We start from the raw sequence: 18680 nt of genomic DNA, 5'->3' as shown, positions 1-18680 counted from the left end.
GTCCAGATTTGAAGTCTAACACATAAAGGGACCATAAACTCATCAATTCAAGCCATAAAAAGGGTATAGAAAACCCTAGATGCATAGATCTTAACCAAAACAGAAGGAGAGTCTGATTTGCTACCTCAATACTGTAGATTCAAGCTTGAAAACCACGGATTAGCAATCCTCTTGACCTCCTCTAGCTGGAAACACCTTCCTCTTTTCAAGACAACACCAAAAAGGATTAAAATGGCTTGCTCTCACACACAATTCGCCCAAGCTCTCTAGGGTTTCTCTCTCTGGACTGGTAGCCACAAATGAGGGCTATAAGGACCCTTAAATAGGGCACAGGCCTAAAGATTTAGGGTTTTTGTCCACATCGTGGACTCGTCGAGTCCACCCATTGACTCGTCGAGTCCCTTCATTTATCCAGTCAGCAAATCGCGATCCTACTCGACGAGTCTAGGCATCAACTCGTCGAGTCCTTCTCTCAAACTCAAAATAAATGAATAACATAAAAAACCTGGGAATCCGGATGTTACAGGAGGGCATATGGGTTATGGATCATGTACATTGGATGGTAATTGCTTATAGTGACCAACGGATAACATATGGGTCATGGGTATTGGGTGGTAGTGGCTTATAGTGTCATCTTGTGACCAATTTATGACATATGGGTCCCAGGGTCATGTACATTGGGTGGTAATGGCTTATTGTGACCAATGGATGACATATGGATCATGAGACATGTGGATTGGGTGGTAATGGATTATTGTGTCATGTTACGACCAATGGGTGACATATGGGTCATTGTTCATATGTATAGGGTGATAATGGCTTATAGTGACCAATAGATGACATATGGGTCATGGGTCATTTGCATTGGGTGGTAATGGCTTATAGTGACCAATAGATGATATATGGGTCATGGGTCATGTGCATTGGGTGGTAATGGCTTATAGTGACTAATATAGGTCATATGTGTCATGGGTCGTGTGCGTTGGGGGTAGTGACTTATTGTGACCAATAGATGCCATATGGGTCATAGGTCGTGTGTATTAGATGGTAGTGGCTTATAGTGTCATGTTTACGACCAATAGATGACATATGGTTCATGGCTCATGTGCATTGGGTGGTAATGGCTTATTGTGACCAATGGATGACATATGGGTCATGGATCATGTGCATTGGGTGGTAGTGGCTTATAGTGTTATGTTACCACAAATGGATGATATATGGGTCTTGGGTCAGATGCATTGATTGGTAGTGGCTTATAATTTCATGTTAAGACCAATGGATGATATATGGGTCATGGGTATTTAGACTTTGTTATTTACTTACTATTTTTAAATATGTATATATCTAGTTGTTTTTATTCTATATATGTTCTTCTAACATTAGATTCGTTAGTTTGATGTTGTTAAAATCTATTTCAATTTTTTATTCTTTGTTGTTCTAACATTTTTATGCCAATCTTGTATAATTTGTTATTATGATTCATATTCCAACCATATATTGATTAACAATTTAAAAAGCAAACATGAAATTGATAAAGATAAATATAAATCCAAATATAGTTTGAGTTGATTTGTTTTGACAAAAAAACCCTTTGAAATCCAACAACAAGAATTATATTTACAAGGGAAATTAGGTTATTTTGTTATTAATTAATGTGTTGTTGATAGGGCATAGATAATTGCACTAGTTGTTAAGTCAAAAAGGTTTGAATAATGTGTTTTTACAAAACTACCCTTAGTAATCACATGTTTGGAATTATTTTAAGGACAATTTGGTCTTTTTGCACTCTACATCTTTTAGGCGCCATGATATTTCCGACGTCATTACATCATTTCAGTTCTACAGGCAATTTCGAGCGTCTACAATCTTCACGAAGATCAGGCTGCCGACGATCAAAGAAAACCCTAAAATCCTTGATAGAGAATCGCTCTCATAATCTATGTTCCCCAACATTATTGAAGTCGGTATCTAGTCCACGACCAGTATATCAAAGTAAGGGTTTTTTCTTACCGTGTTAAACCATATTTCACATTTACGCCTATTTTTTTCTTAAAAAATGATATCAACTTATGCAATGTCTATTTTGTTAGTAGAATGTAGAATACAACATGGTGTATTTCGTTGGATGATCTTCCTAAAGAGATTTTGACTTTGATTATTGCAAAGTTAGGGTCAGAATCTACAAAAGACATCATATCTGCAAGAATTTGGTAATTCTCATAAACATTAACTTATAAATGTATATTTGATGAAATATAACTTCATTTATTAATTAATAACTGTAAATTTCAATTTATGATGTTCGAAAAAGATGTATGTAGTGGGGGAAGAACGTGAAGTGTTCAAACAAGCATCTATCAACATGTTTGAAGGGATAGGTTCCAAAACTCTTAATGCAGATTTATTTATACACAAATATGCAGCGCATCAAAACAATGAAGCTATGTATAGACAATGAGTGGTATGTGTAATTTGAGTAATTTTATTTAATTTATTTTTAGTTTCATTGGTCTTAATGGTATTGTTAACAGGAGGAGTGCTTCCGTAAGGGCAATTTTGATTTGGGAATGACGTTGCTGTATAGGGCAGGAGATGTGCATTATCTCGAAGTAATTTATTTGCTAGGGATGATATACAAATCAAGAGGGCCCCCTCAGTGTGATAAAGGTATGTATAGCATCTACATTACATTTTGTATATAGTTAATTAATACATGTTTATAGTTTGTACAATGTATTGGCCACATAAATCTTTAATTTTAGTATTAATGTCAAAGACTAGATTTTAGAATATTTAGTGTTGTGTTGTATAATTTGTAATACTTATTGAAACTGCTAGATTAGATTGATAGTTTTTTTAATGTGTACTTGTAGGATTACAACTACTTGATGCATATTTCGGTTGGACAGTTCCAGATTTTAGAGTGTACACAGATTATGCTGACAGTTCCGAGAAATTTTTGAGGAATGTAGACATTGTTCATAAACTTACAATGGATAACATCACATTCCAATGTGAAGAGGCAGGTCATTCCGTTGAAGGGGCATTTGCGGATGGAATAAATGAGGATGAGGACCCACAAAAGTATTGCAATGTATGTCGTTGGTACGTAGAGTATGGTAAACTTTGTAGGTTTATTAGGAATGTAGTTGATAATGGATATTAATAGTTTGTAAATGTTGTTAATACTCTTTATATTGTACATATATATGTAAATGGATGCATATATATATTTTGGAAGACAAAAAGAAAAATTGTTTTAGTTATTAAGTATTAATGACGTACAACAGTGTTTAGATGTTAGTAAATTTAAATCGTTGTGTTATAATTATCAATTTGGTCAAATATGTTAATTTAGTGTATGTTACTTTATTGACAATGGGTGTACTTTGTATACAATTTTATTTTGTTTAGGTTGTTATTTTCTTAATAACTATAATAAAGTTTCTATGTTTGTTATGACCTACTATTTTGTATATAATTTCGTTAATAAATTCATGTATGTTGCTATATTTAACGTTTTCAAATATTGAATAATATCGAGCAAATACTCTGACCTTGTATCCATCCACCACATCGAAATCACGACCAAGGGTTGTCGAAGGTTCCCTCATACACTCTTTCTTTGAAACTGTGTTCTGCAATTCTGAATTTCAATTTAACCTGAGTACAAATATTCTACGCCATTATTAAATCATCAAAGTGATTCACTTATACGATCGAGCAAACTTTCAAGATTGGTTCATCAATCGGTCATTTTGTGAAACGATTAATAGTAAAGGTACCTTTGCAATATTTATGTTGTACATATATATTTGATTACTTCAAATCCCATCTATCAAATCGAATCCATATTAATGAACATAATATTGTGTTATTTAAATGTATATTTTACAGATGTAAAATCACGGACAACACCAATACAACGTGGATGTATGAAAGAAAAGATGACCACGGTTGTGTCTCTTTTGTTTTCATACAAAAAGTGAAAAAATCATGGACTTTGCTACCAGTTAACAAAGGTACATGGACGAAGATAGAATCAAATTCACATGCATTAAATGTCGTAACATACCATAGAGAGACCCTGATACTGTAAAACTTCATTTGTACAAGTCAAGTTTTGTTCAGGGTTATTGGTTTTGGGATAAACATGGCGAAACATCCATTGATGACAATACGTATTTAGGGGTGGATGAACGTCATGAATGTAGCATTACTGCTTGTGCCTACAGCAAGTGATATTCTCGCATAACACGAAAAAAACCGAACAATATCACGACAAGCACGAAGTCGTCTAGAAAAGCAACAACTCACACACATAAAACATGGTATAAAAGGACATTACTATTGTAAAGGAGATTACTTTGAAACAAAGATGGTTTTCGCACTCAATAGGATCTATCCCACTTCTCTAGGATAATCAGCCTTGATACGCTCCAACTGACCCGCTTATCGTGATCTTCCTGACCACATCTGAAGCAATTGGATACAAACGCACAAAAGACAATGTCATGCGCCTTTCCACGCTAGCCATAATAATCACAGCTTCCCTAACTTCCAGAACGAGTATCAACAGTTTCGAACCTGTTCGCTGATGGTGGTGCGTGAACCTGCACTAGTTCTTTCTTCCCCGATAAACCTTCAGTCCTGACTCTTGAGTCACAAACTCGACTTTCAAAGGAGACACTAGCTCCTTCCTAAATCGGATCGTAAATCATCCCACAATATGGTATTTATCTCAACTATAGTAACAGACTGGGCGATTATATCTTAAGGACCCTTTGTTGCATGACGCAAAAGGTACATAGTGAACTGGACCGTAACGACATAGTGCGGAAGACACCTCCATATCCCTATCCAATTTATGCTAAAAAAACCCGATCCTTACTTCTTTAAATATGGGATGTCGACATACAATCACATTACATTAGGCAACAACTCTGGCAACTGGCTACCTGGCCCCAACGAAGGCTTCCATCCTCCTGTCGATCACCTTGATTACCTGCATCCTTAAATTTCATGACAAAAGTCGGTACACCTCAAACAAGGCCCTCAAGACCTTAGAATCCACCAACTTGCTTACGTAGGTCTACGTTACCCGGTATCGATCTACTCGGGCACGAACCAGAACCACCCTCTTAGATATAACCATACCACATGTAATGATATAAACAGGGTAAAACAAATTTATAGTGCTATCTACACGATATATACCTCTACCAATGACTTAGTAACTTTGTGACTGCTTCGGGTCTAAGTTGGTATCTTGTGCTTCTAGTAGTACAAGCCTATACTACCTTCCATACCTATCCATACTCATTCCAAGAATTTCCATAAAGCTACCAAGTCAATTACCTGAACAAGTACACATGACTACCACTAACCCTTTTAACATACATCTATGTGTCCAAACAAGCACATACAACATATCTTCCTAGACCCCACTAGGATTTATGTGTCATTACCAGGCGCCCTAGCACATAAATATGTGCCATATCATGCACATACTTAACTTACTAGACTCCCTTTATCGGATTCCTCCCACCTCACCCTGCTATCAACGGTGAAACTTCTACCGATGTCAACTACCTATCTAACGAATACAATTACATGCTTAAAAAATTAATTAGTCTTTCGACTAAATATACGACACCACAACGATTGAACTCAAAAAGAGTTGTGCAGTATTTCCAAATCAAGTATTCTAAAACAATTTAATTCTAGGAGCATGCAACTTAACGCATTCACCTAATAGGTAACTAATATCACCATAGGTATCAAGCAACACATAAAAATTAGATCCTAGGCCACAAGGCTTCTTAAATATCAAACAATTCTAGCAAGGAAATCCTGAAAACGTCTTTAGCCTACATACTAGCATGCATTTCTAATAGTTCACCTAACAACAAATATAACAAATGTTGATATTTTTGGAATCACTTTCCTTTATGAGCTCTGCTTGAGTGTACACACCACATCTTTCCTCTATTGTATAAAATTCTTTTCCAAAAAGATTCGTATGAAATTATTTTCTAAAAAGATTTGTAAAATCTTTCTTATCTACAAAAGGTTGTATAAAACTTTTTATAAAAAGTTTGTATAATTCTCTCATATCCTAGTTTGAGTTTCGAATCGCACGAGTGTTTATCAAAATTCAACATACTAGGACTCTAATACAAATTTGTAACGTCTCAAAATTTAAACCAAAATTTTCATTTTTAAAAGATAATATTTCATTCAAATATTCATTTATTCATAAAGAAAACATTGTTTACGAATCAAAAGCCAACCATTCAAATCAACGTATAAAATAGAACACGCGGGAATCTAAAATCGTGATGTTGATGCGCGTGTACAGACAACCCTTGCTCTTACTCCCGATCTAATGAATCAACTGCAAAACAGTTAATCAACAACTGTAATACAAAACTTAATGAGTTACTCAATATACCACATACACAATACACATACAATGCATACACATAATGGCCTTCAACACGAAGTTGGTCCATCTGAGTATCTTGGCTTTCAGCATAAAGTTGGTATGCCCTCAACTGACAACATAATATGTCAACACATATATAATAGACATATAAACAAATAGTCCAACACAACATTAATTGACTAAACTAGTCTACCTGCCTAACAACACTCTAATGCATAACAACATCCTAACATATAGATGATACATACTATAATATATAATATAGTGAGAAAAATCACATGAATAATTACTCAGACGACTAATAGCTATCAAACTGGAAAGGAGGCGCGCCAAACATCCCATCATAAAAAATTTATATCACTTGATAAATGTTCAAGTCATGTTGGGGGAAATTATGTAGCATCTCATTGTATCGATCCCACGTTTTGCATAAAATTTATTCATCTAACTTTTGGAAGTCCTAGATCTCGTTCTTCTTTTTCGCAATCTTCATCGGTAGACTAAATTGGTTGGTAAAATTTTCCTTTAGTCGGTTCGTCCCAGTGATTAAAAATAGTGTTAAGTACTTCAACCATCACCTTGTCACGTCTTTGAGTGTTATCGGAAATACTCTCAACATCACTACATTCCAGAAATACTAAAGTAATCGACGATTTCAAGTACATCATCCACGTGCTTCTTCGAATCTTCTATATCCTTTCCAAAAAAAGTGTATCTTTTGAAAGTTGAAGAAATTGCCCTTTTAGCTCGAAATTGTGACATTCAGGATTGTAAATCGTACCAAAGTTGATCTTGTTCTGTCTCTTGAGCAATTTGTGCATTCATCCCAGGTTAGATCGGCGGTTTCCGTCATCTTCAAATCGACTTCACTTTCGGTATCAGATTCGGTTTCAGAGTCAACGACGCCAAAAACTTGTTGTGTAGTTTTTATAATAGTTTTAAATTCATAAAATGTTTTATCATGACTGGGGAGTGTTACGCAACTAGGAAAATGTAACTATCTATATAACAGTATATTTATGGTAAGAACCGGTTGTCGAAAACTAAATAGACGAGGTTAGATAACGATTTCAAACAACATTCAGAAGTACTTTCTCTTTGGTTCGATTCACCTGTTGATTATGGTTAAAAGTGAAATTAGTTAAAATTTGTTGTTTACCAATTCCTAAATAGACTAGGTATCATGATCCGATTACTAATCCTTTGATTTTAGGGACTTTTTATTATGGTGATCAAGTGAATTAGTTATCATAAAAATCAGTGCTTAGTTCATTTTATGATATACATGATCTTTTATTGATATCAATGATAATAAAAATCACTTTAGTAAATATGAATGGTTCATAACATGTAAACTCATGCATTAAAGTCTCCTACTAGATATTTAACCATAAATTTTGGTCAAAGAGTATTCATATAATCTTAAGTTGATAAAACTAATATGATTCAAGTAAACATAGATAAAATGATCATCAAAAGTATGTAAAACTCAACAATAAACATTAAGATAGAAACTATTAACCCATGAGGATCTTTGTCAAGCAAACATAGTTAATAAAAACTTATTAATCAAAATTAATTGAAATTAACACATAATCTAGAGGTTCACCTATTCTAAACAAAAGTAAAAGGTTATTACCTATAATCAAAGTAGAAACATACATAAAATTCAAAAAGAAAACTTTGTTAGACATAAATATATAAAGCAAGCCCTATGATTCAACGAGTATCAACATCTACACTACAAGGAATACGTCCATTACCGGCGACACCAATAGCGGCGACACTTATCTTAGCGGTGACATATTGATATGTCGCCGCTAAAGGTAAGTGTCACCGCTATTGGTGTCGAAGGTAATGGTCAATGGCACCGATCCGCCTTCTCATGTTCTGTTAAACTAAAGTCGTTGGATCGTGTTTCTAATCCAATGGTTGGGGTACTCTTTGAACGCATAAAAACAATATCGGCGAAACACATCGCCGCTAAAGACCTAACCCTGTCGCCGCTAAATTTCGAATAAATGGCGCGGCAATAATTCCCTTCGAACTGTCAACGCTATTGATAGGAGTCGCCACTAAATCCTCTTGAGTCGCCGGTAAAGGTCGACATAGTTAACAAAAATAATCGACCCCTTTTTCCTTTTCGTCTTCTTTTTCTCTCCATTTGCTGGTGCGTTTCTTTCTTTCCCTCTTCTTCGTCAATTCGCAATCGTTCAGGACCATCACCGTCAACATTGATGAATTCCGGCCACAGTTACCGGCGGGAAAAGTATACCAACCATAGAGGACGAATTTCCGGCGACGTAAGTTATATCCAGCTTAGTTCCCTTTCCATTTTCTCTTGTAACTTTGATTTTTTGCTTATTTTAGTGATTAATTGCAAAAAATTGTCAATTTCAGTTGTTGATTTTGTTTCCCGGATATCACCATTGGCGACTACCGCCACCACTGCACCATTTCTTTGATTTCTACCACCACAGGTTCTATTTGCTTCTATTTACTGTGAAATTCGAGGTTAATTGCAAAATATGTGTAGTTGTATAAATTTTGTGAAATTTGGCATATGTGTGTATATTTGATATATGTATGTGAATCTATGTAAGTTTGGTGTATATATGTCAATCTATGTTTGTTTGGTGTATATGTGGTATATGAATGAGAAATATGTGTATTTGGTATAAGTCGGATGTTATTATCTATATATGTGAAAGTATGTGTATTTGGTATAAGTAGGATGTTATTATGTATGTATATGAATGTACGTGTGTTTGGTGTATATGTGGTATATGAATGTGAAATTTGTGTATTTGGTAATTGTAGGATGTTATTATCTATATATGTGAAAGTATGAGTATTTGGTATAAGTAAGATGTTATTATGTGTATGTGAATGTATGTGTATTTGGTGTATATGTGGTATATGTATGTGAAAGTATGTGTATTTGATGCTCTCATGTATTATGTGAAAGTATGTGGTTTTGGTATAAGTAGGATTCTATTATGTATGTATGTGAATGTATTGTATGTATGTGAATGTACGTATATTTGATGTATATGTGGTATATGTATGTTTAAAATACAATGCTATAATTAGAAAAAAAATAGAACAACATAATATAATTGTTTAAAATACAATGCTGTAATTGAAAAAAAACAAAAATAAAGTGTTATAAAATTGGGTGTAAGATCAGAAGCAAATAGTTGTTTTTTCTTTAAAAAAACGTTTTTTTTTCTCAATGTTTACCAATTTGATTTTGATTTTACTTCATTTGTTTTTAATATAATAATAAATTATTCTATGAAGCAACTAATAAACTATGTTAACAAAAAGTTTCTTTAACGAGTAGATATAAAATAAACCAATTATTTATAACCTTATAAAATATATCTTGATTATCAAAGTCTAAATTTATATTAGCATGGTCTTTTTTTTTTCTTTTTTTGGTAAATTCTATTATACTTATGTAAAAAAAATTGTTTGAAAAACTTAAAAACATAAAAAGAAAGGACAATATATTCATTGAGCTAAATTAATTAAACGAATTTTAAGTAACTTCAATGATTTTTAAAATATTTTTTTTAATAATGCAATTGTATAAGTACTAACTCTACTTTTATGGTGTGTGTATATATATATATATATATATATATATATATATATATATATATATATATATATATATAATTGTTTAAAGAACAATGTTATAATTGGAAAAAAACAAAACAAAAATTATAAATAAATAAAAGATAAAAAGGTACAATAGTAAGATGCATGTATTCGAAAACATAAAGTAAGCAACTACAATAAAAAACAACAACATAATATAATTGTTTAAAGTACAATACTATACTTGAAAAACAACAAAAAAATATTATAAATAAAAAAAATGTAAAAAGGTACAATAGTATGTATTCGAAAACATAAAGTAAACCACTACAATAGAAAACAACAACATAGTATAATTTGTTAAAGTACAATGCTATAACTGAAAAAAAAAACAAAAAAAAATTATACATAAAAAAATATAAAAATGTACAATAGTAAGATGCTATAGAAGTACAATTTTACAAATAAAGTAGGATGTTAATTTTTGTAAAAAAAGACAATGTGGATTGTAAAAAAACAATGCTAATTCTGTAGACTAAACTCTAAACCCGAAATTATGTTTCAGCAACTTCATGTCTATTAATAAAAGTTGGACTAGTAACACATCGAAACTATGTCGAGTTCCAAGCAGGACTCAAAGCTTTTATCGAGAAGTCCAAGTCATACCTTGACAGTAATGGTAATATCAGATGTGCGTGTCAAAAACATGATAACCGTTACTTCTAGTACCCGCAGCAGTGGAAAGTCATATATTTATAAATGGTATCAGTAAGTTGTACACAACTTGGATCTATCATGGTGAATCTTTAATTCCTCCATTCGTCTTGCCAAATAACGAAATGGCCGATTTAATCGACGATGTGATGTGGGAGTCGAGAGAAAATGATACCAACATCGATGAAGGAACCTCAAATACAAGGGGTAGCGGTGTGGATGATGATTTTGCATAGTTGTTAGAAGAAGTGGAAACTAAATTGTATCCTGGTTGCACCTTTTCTTCCCTTGACTTTCTACCAAAGGTAATTCATATCAAGATGAACAACAAATGGACTGATAGTTAATTTGATGAACTCCTTGAATTGTTGCAATCAACATTTCCCAAAGGCAACAAGGTTCCCCTTTCACATTATCTAGCCAAAAAGAAACTAAAGTCTATTCGTTTGGGGTATTAGTCGATACATGTATGCAAAAACTATTGTTTTCTCTTTTGGAAAGAACACGATTCAATTCAAGTTTTTCCCGTTCGTAAAGAGATCAGATGGATCGATAAAAACACCAAGGGTAAGAAAGTAGCTTGTAAGGTGTTACGGTACTTTCCTGTGACCCGTAGACTACGACGTTTATATTGTTCGAGGCATACTGCCAAAAATATGATTTGGGATAGTACCGAACGATCAGAAGATAGTGTGATGCGTCATCCTGTTGATGTGGAACATTGGCAAGATTTTAATTAAAAAATACCCCGACTTTTCGAGTGAAGCACGTAACATACGCCTACATCTTTCAGCTGACGGTTTTAATCCATTTGGAAACATGTGTAATCCACATAGCACATGGTCGGTCATACTCACCACATACAATCTGCCACCCTGGCTTTGTATGAAAGAGTCATCATTCATGTTGACTTTGTTGATTCCCGACATGAAAGCTCCTGGTAAGGATATGGATGTTTTCTTTAGTCCGTTTGTAACAGCCCAAATTTCCAATAAAATTTTTCATTTTAAATAACCAAAACATTTCCAAAAGATGTAAAATTTCCAAACACATTTGTTTTCAAAATCCATAACATCAGATAAATTATTCATAAATTCAGAGTGTCCCAAATGAAACACCAGAGAGTGCATGTCGCACCATCACGCCGGGCTCTTGCCCTTAGAACCTGATGTACCTGAAACAACCAACAAAATGTAAGCTAATGCTTAGTGAGTTCCCCAAAGCATACCTCACACAATCCACATAATCACATAAACCATATTAACTATATCAGCTACACAAACCATATAAGCCATACATACAAACATATAAGGATGCCATAGAAACCCTCAAAGTCTTACATCGGATGCCACTGAAACCCCACGTGGTCTTAACCCACTGCCATGGAAACCCCCACATGGTCTCAACTACCTGCCACGGGAATCCCCACATGGTCATCACTAACTGCCATGGGAACCCCCACATGGTCTTCACTAACTAGCATGGGAACCCCCACATGGTCTTAGCTAACCAAATAAATATCATACAATCTAAACATAAAAACATTCTAGGATGTCATGGAAACCCTCCAAGGTCTTACACCAAATGCCATGGGAACCCCCACATGGTCTTAATCTACTGCCAAAGGGAAACCCTCGGGGTCTTCCATGCAAATTTCATACCAACATATCACATAATCAACGAACAATCCACATATCACATAATGGGTCGGCCTTGGTGCCTTCGACCAATTGGTATGGTGAGGAGACTCACATCTCAAGAAATGCCGAACCGGTAAGATCAAATCCCAACATACAGCTCCGATCTCAACTGCCTACAACCACCATGTGACTAACTTCATCAAAATCCCGAAATACCAAAGATATCCTTAAAGTCAAACTTGGTCAACCATGGTCAAACTGAAGGTCAACAGTCAAGGACAACAGTCCATGTTGACCCAACTCGTCGAGTGCATCTATCAACTCGTCGAGTTCCTTTAGTCTTCAGAAGACCGAGAAAACCCTAGCCAACTAATCGAGTCATCTCAACAAGTTGCTGAGTTTGCTCAGTAATCAGAAAGGTCGGGGGACCATGATCCAACTCGCCGAGTTGGATAAGCAACTCGTCGAGTTTTCCTAGTATTTACTCATTCAGTCACTTCCAAGCGAGTCTAATGCCTTCAAACCATATATTTGGTCCCCTAGGGCTGAGATACCACGTAAAGTTGCTAACCTTACGTCCATGCATGGTATCAAGAGGCTAAAAACACTAAAACTAAGCTTCATAAGAGACCTACGGCCTGACGGAGGGCCAAGACCAGATAAAGATGGAAACTTTAAGTCTCAAAAGACCATGAAATGTCTAGATCTGAAGTCATAACTTCAAGACATGCTCAGATCGAAGAATGACTCCAAAATAAGCTACTAAAGGCCATAAAATTCTCAATGAAGAGATCTATCAAATAAATGGTCAAGGTATCAACTTTATACCTTAATATGTCTGCCACAACAGAGGAATTCCCGGATCCAAAGCTTCTCCCTTCAACTAAGCAATACCAAGCTTCAAGCTCCTTCAAGAAAGCACCAAAAATCACTCTCCAAGCTCCCATACACACAAAATGAGAGAATAAGCACGAACTAGGATTTCTCTGGACAAAAGGGGCGGTAAGGGAGGCTACAATGAGGCTTAAGTCCTTCAAATAGGGTGCAAACCCTAAAAATTACGGTTTTCCTTTCCAGCATCTACTCATCGAGTTGGGGCCTTCCAACTCGTCGAGTAGAACCTTAATCCCGCATCCAAAAAGATCCCTACACCCCGAGTTGGAGCTCCCCAACTCGTCGAGTTGCTGTCCAAAACCCTAAAATATTGAGAAGTAAAGGATACCTGAATCAAGCCTTACAAATCTCCCCCACTTAAACTATACTTCGTCCTCGAAGTCTGTTGACGCAAACAAATCTGGGTAACGCTCTCGCATCTCATCCTCTGGTTAGATCGGTCGATACTAGCATGATAACTGTTGTTATATGCAAAATCTGCTAGTGGGAGGTATGTATCCTAACTCCCTCTGAAGTCCAATATGCATGCCCGTATCATATCCTCGAGCGCATGGATCGTCCGCTCGCTCTGGCCATCTGTTTGGGGTATTACGCAGTACTGAAGTGTAACTGGGTGCCCAGTTCTGCGTAGAATTTCCTCCAAAATCTGGAGGTGAATCAAACATCGCAGTCCGAGACCACCGATACTGGCACTCCATGCCTGACCACCACCTCTCGCACATAGATATCTACTAATTTCTCAGAAGAAATACTCTCGGAGATCGGAATAAAATGGGCACACTTCGTCAACCTATCCACAATGAGCCAAATGGAATCCACACCCCTCGTAGTCCTCAGTAACTTCGTGATGAAGTCCATGGTGATCTCTTACCACTTCCACATGGGAATAGGTAGCGGCTGAACCTTGTCGTGGGGCCTTTGATGTTCGACCTTGAACTTCTTGCTGGTCAAGTACCGGTCCACGAACCATGCGATCTCCCGCTTCATGCAGGGCCACCAGTAACTCAACCTCATATCCCTATACATTTTTGTGACCCCCGGTTGAATAGTGAACTTGGATTTGTGTGCATCCTCCAAGATCTTCTGTCTCACACCCCTAGATACCGACACCCACACCCGGCCACACTGTGTCAAAAGACCTCGACTATCCTGAACAAACAAGGGAATCTGACCTCGAATCCGCTCGATCTTCCAATTCTTTTTCTTCAAACCTTATACCTGAGCTTCCTTGATCATATCCAACAATGGAGAGATCAATGTCATCCTCAAACAAACGTTCCTGATCAGAGCACTTTCTGCCTTGCGGCTCAAAGCATCGGTCACCACGTTGGCCTTCCCTGGATGGTACAAAATCTCGCAATCGTAATCCTTTAGTACATCCAACCATCTCCTTAGCCTCATCTTAAGGGTCTGCTGATCCATCAAATACTTCAAACTTTGAGGGCAAACACCACTTCCCCCAATTCTTGGTCGTGAGTGGGGTAGTTTGCCTCATGAGGCTTCAGCTGCCTCGAGGCTTACGCGATCACATGCCCCTCTCTGCATCAAAACAACGCCTAACCCTGTGATAGACACATCACAATACACCACCAAATCATCCAACCCATCGGGTAGTGCTAAAATCGGGGCCTCACATAACCTTTATCTCAAGGTCTCGAAAGCCAACTGCTGGTCTGGGCCCCACCAAAAATTCACATTCTTCTTGGTCAAGCGAGCCAAAGGTACGGCGATCTTGTAGAAATCCTGGATGAATCTCTGATAGTACCCGGCTAGACCCAAGAAGCTACGGATCTCAGATGCATTCTTCGGTACTTCACACCACATCACTGCCTCAATCTTGGCTGGATCAACCAATATACCCTCTTGGTTGATGATGTACCCCAAAAACTGCACCTCTCGCAACCAGAAATCACACTTTGAGAACTTGGCATAAAGCCTTTCCGTCCTCAGTGTCTCTAATACCTCCCTTATATGATGCTCATGCTGCTCCTTGGTCTTAGAATAGACCAAGATATCATCGATAAAAACGATCACATACCGATCCAACATCAGCCTACACACCCTGTTCATGAGGTCCATGAACGCTGTTGGGGCATTGGTGAGCCTGAATGGCATCACCACAAACTCGTAGTGACTGTACCGAGTCCTGAAAGCTGTGTTTGGTACATCCTCATCCGTAATCCTCATCTGATGGTACCTCAACCGAAGATCAATCTTGGAAAACAAAGATGCACCATGCAGCTAATCGAACAAATCATCGATCCTTGGAAGCGGATAACGGTTTTTCACCATTAGCTTATTCAGTTCCCAATAATCGACGCACATCCTGTGTGACCCGTCCTTCTACTTCACAAACAGGATCAGTGCTCCCCACTAGGAACTGATCGGACGAATAATGTCACACCCCCAAACCAGAACGGCCGAAACATTCAGGGGCGGAGGACGTCATGTACAGTATCATAACAATGCATAATAGTAAAACAAGCAACAACATCATCTATTACATTAATAGTATAATTTTAATACAAGTGTGTTTTGTATAGTTTATAAGACACCAAAATACGAATCAAAATAAAAGACGAGTCTTCAAAGTGCTCTGTCTTCTAAAAACCTGGTCATCGGTACCTGTCTACTGGTGACCTGAGAATACAAGTTATTTTGAAAGCCTAGATCAACATTAAAGCTGGTGAGTTCATAAGTATTTTAATGTCATTGTTTTTATGAGTTTGAATGAAATGTTTGTAAATGTTTGATGTAAAAGTTTGTAAGTGTTTGTTGTAAATATTTGAATACTTCCTAGAAAATCCTATATTTTCTACTAAAGTAGCCTTCTACCAAGACTCGACAGTTTTGTAAGTTTGTTCTTTTGTAAAAGTGAGTGTTTTCCCAAAGTATGACTATCATTACCAAAATATAGTTTTCATTACCGTTTATGTGAGAAGATCACAATGTGAATGAAATGGGAAAAATAAAGATGTACTGTAGTTTTATCTAAGTAACTACCAATGTACTAACTACCTTAAACCTGTTTGTTTAATTAAGGTAAAATGCGATAAGATTGTAACCATACTTGATTGAGTAGTATAACACGACGTTCGAGACATCGAAATGGTATGACATTCATCACCCGTAGACCTGCAGGTCCCACTGTAGCTAGCAGCAAGGTGTAGGATGGTCAATCCCGTATAGATCTATACACAAACTCACGCTCTCCCTCCAGGAGACTCTGGGTACAAAACGTGACACAGCAGTATATTGTCGCGCCATGAAGTAGTGGCTCACATTATTGTTACAATATTCTTGTATTTGTATAGTATGTTCTCTCTGTCTAGTGTATAGTATGTTCTCTCTGTCTAGTGTATAGTATGTACGGTTCCTCTTTATAGTATGTTTGAACCGACTCATGTATGAACTGACTCTTGTATGTTTCATTGTTCTATAAATAGTAAGTAGTAACTTCCTAAACTATACCTATTATAGTTTACTAGTAATGTTGCTTGTATGACTGAACATGTTTGCACACCTTTGCTACTTAAAGGTATTGAACTGATGTAAGAACTTTTATATCTATACACATATACATAATATATAACTAAGATTCAAACGACATTCAGACAAACAACCGATACCCTAAGTCCACAACCAAATATGGAACATGAAATAAGGCCAATTATCAGTCCTAAGTCCTTTCAACCTTATTTATATAACTATATCTGTACAGACATGATTTGACAATATATAAGCTTAAAAAGAGTTTCATAAAATGATAAAGATTTTAACATATAAAAGAGTTTATAAAACGATTTGAAGCAGTTTGATTGCTAACACAATTTTAAAATATAAGAAATCCACTTGTTTGATAGTTATTAATCACATATGATTGATATAATAACTATGATGTTTCTACTTCTATCCCCCCATAAAAGCATTTAAAATCTTTTAAAGGATAAGTTAGGGGTATGAACTCACCTGTAGTGAGTTATACGAATGTAAGTTCGATATAGGATGTTAAGTGTCAAGTGAAGCCTCGAGCACAAATGGATCCTATTAAGCATATAATGACACATATATGTATATAATTAGTGTATATACATCTAATCATGCTAGTAAACCACCTTAAGGACTAGGAAACACTTAGATTAAAGTGTTACAATCACACAGGATTGCATAAACGGGGTTTAAGGCCACACAAGAGTGTGTATGGCCAAGGTGTGTACGTCCATTGTGTGTACGACCACATGGGTGTACGGTTATGGAGTGTACGGCCGTACACTCATGGAAGAAGAATGCAAAAAGGGTGTTTTATGGCCCTATCTAGCATCCACTAAGTGTTCATGATCCTAAGTTGGGACATAAGGTCAGTTTAAGGCCATTTTATGCACTTAATAAGGGTTTACGGCCATATGAGGTGTGTGTGGTTGTACACCCTTGAAGTTCTTGCATTAGAAGATGATTCAAGGCTAGGAATCAAGTATTTCACAAGCCTAACTAGAAGATAGAAGAGAAACTCACCCTTTTGAAGGCTCCTAAAGAGTTCACGACCCAAGAACAAGTAGGTGTTCTTGGTGTTCTTGGTGAAACTGTTGAATACTTGAAGATCTACCTAAAAAGACGAATTTCATGGATGAAATCAAAGGGTGATACTAGATCATGAAGGAGAACAACTAAGAAATGGAAGGAATTCTTACATGATTGAAGATCAAGGTGAAATGCTTGATGATACTTGAGAGAGAATTGACTTTTCTTGACTTGGAAGTGTGAGAAATGAATAGAAATGAATGTATAATCATATATGGGCATGAGTTCACGGCCACCATGGGTGTACGGCCGTAAACCCATGTGTACGGTCGTACACTCCTCATGAAGGAGTGTTTGGCCCGAATGTAACACGATGAACTTTAGTAACTCATTCCTATACCCTATCCTTAAATGTACAAGACTTAGAACACTCAAATAAACTCTAAACAATGATAAAAGATGGCAGAAACGAATTTGACTTTGATTGAATTGAATAACTGTACAAGATAGAAATTTCGGGATGTCACATCGTCCCCCCGTTAGAGGGAATATCGTCCCGAAATTAGAGTTTAAGCAATTAAGTAATTATAACTAACTAAGTAAAAAGATGAGGATATTTCAGTTTCATTTGATCCTTGCGCTCCCAAGTGAATTCAGGTCCTCGCTTGGCATTCCAGCGAACCTTCACTATGGGGATACGGCTTTGCTTTGTTTGGTTGACCTCTCGGTCCATGATCTCTACTGGTTCTTCCATGAAGTTGAGGCTCTCGTTGATCTCGATCTCGTCGAGTGGGATTACAAGAGTCTCGTCGGACAGACACTTTTTCAAGTTCGAGACGTGGAAAGTAGAATGTACTTTA

This window comes from Lactuca virosa, chromosome 4 (assembly GCF_052849685.1).
Source record: "Lactuca virosa cultivar CGN04683 chromosome 4, Lactuca_virosa_CGN04683_v6, whole genome shotgun sequence".
NCBI classification, from domain to species: Eukaryota; Viridiplantae; Streptophyta; class Magnoliopsida; order Asterales; family Asteraceae; genus Lactuca; species Lactuca virosa.
This window is presented reverse-complemented; position numbering follows the sequence as displayed.